This window comes from Limulus polyphemus, unplaced genomic scaffold (assembly GCF_000517525.1).
Source record: "Limulus polyphemus unplaced genomic scaffold, Limulus_polyphemus-2.1.2 Scaffold6002, whole genome shotgun sequence".
NCBI classification, from domain to species: domain Eukaryota; kingdom Metazoa; phylum Arthropoda; class Merostomata; order Xiphosura; family Limulidae; genus Limulus; species Limulus polyphemus.
Window position 1 is genome coordinate 23,492 of NW_013671612.1, and position 6,462 is coordinate 29,953.

The window sequence follows — 6,462 nt, forward strand, 5'->3', positions numbered from 1 at the left end:
AACGGTGCCGTATACGACAAATGAGTTAAACGGCCAGGTCAGAGATCATAACTGACCACGACAGAGACCTTTAGCGTTCAGGCACAATTGTCCCTAATCTTTAACAACTGACCAGAGAAAGGCAGTTAGTCAGTACTATCCTAAATCATAACGACTTTGTCTGGCTCTGAACCGAATAACGGGATGGACTACTACTTTTATTACACACCCAAGGGTCAGAATGTGTGTCATTATCAGCAGACCAGTGGTGTGAAACTTGATCCTTCTGATCTGAAGCTCGACAGCTTAGCCTCTAGGCCACGTCCGGCTTAAAATCAAGTGACAACTTAAATAACACAAGATTATTATAAAATTTTAGTCAAAATTCACAGTTTTATACCTTTTTATTCTCTGTATGGACTTATTTAGTGTATCACATATTTTTTAAATTAATTCTAGTAATTAACAATATACTTATAGTAATCATAACAACAATGTAAATAATGCCAAACAGTGATTTCAGAAAGATATTTTAATAAAGATTGTAGTGCCATCTATTGCTGGCTTGTGATATTATAATTGTATTTACTTGAATATCGGGATCAATTCATTTCAAAACCCAGTCTCTCACTCACCACGTTCTCGACAAACGTTTATCACTTGGCTGATGATTGCTGGCATTCTTAGTAAAATTTTATTAAGTGGTAATTAGAGGAAAAACACGTATGTGGTTAGTTAAATTTACGTCAGTTCTGAAGGATCCACCCATAAACCTAAATTTGATCCATTTTGTTTCTCTGCAATGAATATTGTTTTAATCTCATTAGTGGTACCAAAACAAACCATTACGGCATGGTAACCTCGGAAAATGTTTTTTATTGTATCCGTAGTAAAGACGTTTTGAACAATAAGTTAAAGATTGTGAATAAATAGAATAAAAAATAAACGATTTCTTGAAAAAAAATAATCAAGTTTAGTTGATCATAGCTGTCTAGGATTCACTCTCTGACGGGCCCTAGTGTTAGAAAGGTAACCCAGGGAGGAAATATGGTTATAAATATCAATAACTGTTGTTACTTTAGCTAGACTCGTGGTAGTAACCTTTTATTTTACAACGTTAGAAAAAAATAGAACAAAATGGAACGAAATAGGAATACATGTTTGGAGAAAAATAATTGTTTTATAACTGACTCTAAAGTACTTCATGTATAAAGTAACAAACCAAGCTATAAACCACGTTTTGTTGTACTAGCGGTGTCTTGTAACAAAACCAACTTATAATGCGCATAATTAAATAATAATTTAAAGGTAAAAGCAACCGATATATGAACAATTTGATAGCCAAGTAGTTATAGTATTTACTGACGTAAGGGGTCGCATCAAGTTAAAGAAAAAAAAGTTGTAAACCAACTTTAGTTGTTTGCAGTTTACAGAACCAGGTTAAACCTACAATACATATTGTAAGTTTTATTTAAGCGAAAAACTGTACAACTTGCGCTGTCCCACAGCAGGAATCGAACATAGAATTTTACTATTATAAGCCTCTCAAGCTTAATTCTGAGCCACCAGGGAGTCTGTTTGTTTGTTTTAGAGCAAAACCACTTAGACTATCCGCTGTGTTCACTGCGGGGAATCAAACCCCGCATTTTAGCGTTTTAACTTCCTAAACTTACCGACGCCCCACCGGGGGACACCAGGTAGTTCAGGCTATAAAGAAAAATGACAATTAAAGTTAGTAGTACATTTAACTTTTTTATTTGCAATAAAGTGTTGAATACCTTTTCACAATTATTAAAATTAAACCTCCAACAAAATAATAAAACTAAAAATATAAGGCTCATATCAAAAGTTGTGCGTTAGGCCTACAGAGGAGTGTCCCTTCTTTATGTAGTGCGAAGAGATTTGGGCAATTAAAATGGGACTACTAGGCCCCCAGTATTCATCCTCATGGTCGAACATACTAACTACAATATACTTCTTATGTTAATTATATGTTAATTTTTTAATGAAAAATGTATACGTAATTTGTTTGTTTGTAGCGAGATATCCACAAACAATTTATTTATTAATAATGAAATATCCACATATAATTTATTTATTATTAATGATATTTCCATATATAATTCATTTCTTAATTATTAAGTATTCTCTTGCATTGCAATGTCTAACACGATTGTCGTTAATATATACATATATATATATATTAATTCATAATTTTTAATTAACAATATACTAAAATTACTTGAAAAAGTGTTTTACACATATATAAAAACACCTTCGGACTTTATGTCGCTGTGCGCTGGCGCCATCTATAAAACTTAACTGGAAAGTTATTTCTACAGAATTATGTACAGAGTTATAACCTGAAAGTATAGGTTAAGGCTACAGAAGAGCTTTAGTTAAGCAAGTAGTTTAAGCACTTGGGGTCACTGCCTTCACCACAACTGCTTCAAGAATGGTTACAAATTGAGCTAGTGGTATTTTTGATTATGCATAATCGTTAGTTTGTGATTCATATCCAAAGTTTTTTTTCCAGTTAAGGACACTTGTTGACAGAATTTGACATCGTGCCTATTAAAGGGCCTATAAATAGACATCCATTCACAACACGTGGCTTTCATCTGAAGGCAGATAAAAAAAGTATTGAAAATAGTGCAGTGGTACGTAAAAATAAAATATAAATGAACAAAATGTATATCTAAAGCGCCACGTGTTTAGTTTGAGGCTATTATTAACTTCTAATCAAGGCAAGTTACTTACATAAATCAAACTGAAAAAGAAAATATCTATTTAAATATAATGTTCAAATTCTATTACTCATAAAGATTGCGTTGCTTCATTAGTTAATGATGTTTTCGGTCGTAAACCCAATAATATCTCAAGAGCGAACAATCAAACAGCACGTAACATCCTCATCTCATAGAATATCTATTCATCTTTGTAAACCACGATATTATTTTTATATTTATACTTTACTCCTTTTTTTAGCATGCGCATAATAGAAGCTAAATTTTTTCTCATAAAAACAAAGTTAATAGCTCCCCTGAAACATGACAGCGCCACCTGAATTTGATGTCAACTTGATGAATCTTTTATGCTGTGTAGGTAACTGATTATAACGTTTTAAAGCTATAATTTTTGATACATACAAACAGACAAACGCATCCGTGTCCGAACTAACAATACCCATCTTAACTAGGTCACTTAGATATGTAACGAATTTAATAAAATCGTTTTATTGTTTTTTTAAAAAAATACGTTTTTAACAATCTTTAAAATTGGACATTTTCGGTCAGAAATAAGACAAATTTGACACACTCAATTAAGAGCGTAAACTTAAAAACGTATTCTTCGTTAAAATAATCTAAAAGTAACACGACTCTTTAATTGATGTATATACATATAAGCATTAGTTTACAGTTTCATTCTTTAAAAAGGCTTCACATTATTAATTTTATATTTAGAAAAATACTATTAGTTATTATATCAGTGCACTCAATTGATTATAATGATTATAAAAGTTGTTTAGCAGCCCAGTTTCTAAGCTGCTCCCATTTCTTGGTTACATAACAAAAACTGCTTTCAATTACATAACGAACTAAAAACCAACACTGAAAATAACAGTTGTGAACATGTGTACATGAAAAAAACATCCATGAACGCCACGTGTCATTTATAATGGCGAGTCAGTGATTATGACACTTCCTGAAGTTGTTATTTTATTTTATTTTGGTTGCAGTAATTGATAAAACTAATTTCCAAGGAGATTTATATTTGTTCAGTGTTACACAATAGGAAAAAAAAATACAAGTTACTCTCGTGTTTACAGCTTGCATCTTCAGTATAGAGACGTGACCTCAGCGGTAAGTCTAAGGACCTACGGCGCTAATATCCGGTGTTCGATTCCCCGCTGTCAACAGATGTATCGTGAAGACAAACAGACAAACATGTTTTGGTTTGGTTGTGGTTAAGCACAAAGCTACTCAATGGGCTATATCTGTGCTCTGCCCACCACGGGTATTAAAACCCGATTTTTAGCGTCGTAGGCCTGCGCCTGTAGACTTACCGCTGAGCCAGTGGTGGCAAACACGTTCTAAAACTTCTGATAAATTAATTTTCGAGCAAGGTTCGTTATATTAAACAAGTAACAAAAATTAACATTTTTTAACACTGACCTATCTGAAGAATGTGTTGCGCGATTCTTGTCAACTTGAAGGGATGAAAATATCGGGGAGTCTATGTAGGCGGAGGGCGAGTATGGAAGCAGGAAGAGTAGAATACGTGGGAAGCTCAAATTATTAATTTTTACGTTAATTTTTTCGCGTATCATAGACTAGCTCCACTTGTTACATACACTTTGAGAACACCTGACGCACTGCATTATAAGCATTTTGTTGCCAAAGTCGTTTAAACATCTAAAGGAAGGACGTAGAGTGTAGAGATAAAAGAAGAACCAGAGATGACGTAGTTAAGTTGAGATTATGTGAAAAGTCAAATGGTGTACGTGACAGACAAAGTACAGGGTGGTACAAAATTATTATTCCTATTTTAAAATTTAATACTTAAATAACAAAGAAATACAACCATGCAATTTTCAGTATCTCGTAGCCCAATTCAAACAGTTTTCATTGTCATGACGTTTTGTTATTTTTTCACTTCAGTTAAGAGTGTTACTCAATAAAATGGCAACCGTGCAAGAAAAGGCTCAATGCGTTATATGGCTTGCAAAGACCAAGTTAGAGACTGTAGTGCAGCGTAATCACAGACGCCAGTACAGGAAAGAAGTATGGGGGTATGTTAAGGGTATCGTATATTGCACACCCATAATAAACATCACATAGCTAAAGACCAGGATAACGGACGCCATCCCCACTGTAACTGTGGACATGTTACAGCGAAGTTTGAACTTAAATCGAATATAGGAAACATAATTTTAGGCCGCTCTGTATTAGAGAGGTTGCAGTTAGAATGCCGAAAAAGATTAATATTGTCTTTCAGACTTTTTTTATTATTAGCTGGAGAGTAAAAGTCGTTCTTGTTTTTCTGACTATTGCCCAAATCGTGTTTGACATTTCTCGGTGCTTTATTTTTGAAAATAAGAATATCAAATGTTTAATTTGAATGTTTTTACAACTTAGTTAATTTCCAAAATGTTTCTTTTCTCAACAGATTTTTGAAAAACGGTAGAAAAAAAACAATGACTCCAGCTGTAGATCGTGAAATATAACTCGTAATAACAGACCGTACTGACAGACCGTAATAACAGACAGTAATAACAGACCGTATTGTCAGACAGTAATAACAGACTGCAATAACAAACCGTAATAACAGACTGCAATAACACCTGATGATGACAAAACTTTGTCGAAACGTTGTACATTTGCTGTTATGTTAATCTTATATTAAAGTTTTTCTTCATTACCCATTCAAGCCTTCTCCAGCCATTATTAGACAGTAATAACAGACCGTAGTGACAGACAAAATGCATCTGGGTATTTTAAAGCTGAACGACAACTTATGGAACTCATGGACTAAGTAGCCACATCAGAAAATCCAAAGTTCGGACATAGATAGCCCTGGTTTAGAAGTGCTGAGAAATAGGAGAGCAACCAGTCCATAACACCAGCTGCCCACACTGCTACTCTTAACCGGGTAGAAACACAAGGTGCACGGGTTTTGTTGACGTTACGAAGTACTTTAAATCAGAGACTGAATGAATATTACGTTGTTGTCACTCACATATAATTCGTTTTTAATTTCCCGGAGAGAAAAAAAAGCAAGAAGTGCTCCCCTGGTGTTGGGGATGGGAAACGATGTTAAAATTTGTTTAACATAAAAAAAAGTGCTCGAAATTTACCTAATGTTATCAAGCTTTACATTAAACAAATAAACTGTCAAGAAATAACTTTTTTTTATATATATACAATACAAACAACGAACCTTCTTCAGGATTTAAAAAATAACTGCTCCAGGAGAACTAAGATTAAATCCCGTTTCCAAAAGTTATTTTTTAATGATAGATGAAAACAAACGAATTTAAATTCGTTTGTTTTCCTACTAAACGTGTTACATTCAGAATCAAATACACTTTTGCGGTGTTGCTAAGCGACCTCATCATTGTTTGTTAGCAGCTCAACCAAGACAGTACTATTTAAATTCGTTTGTTTTCCTACTAAACGTGTTACATTCAGAATCAAATACACTTTTGCGGTGTTGCTAAGCGACCTCATCATTGTTTGTTAGCAGCTCAACCAAGACAGTACTATTTCGGTAAAGATACCACACGGTGAAAACTTAAATGGTCAAGAGTCTTTCATTCTATAAACACCCAGCGTTCAAGTTACCTCAGTCAGTACTTACATATTCTACAAAGATTTACTATTGCAATACTAGTTCTTAGGGGGTGTGGGAGGGAACCCCGTTTCATTAATTGATATTTTATACTAGGTCACATTTCATTCAACCTATTTTTTATGTGTGTGT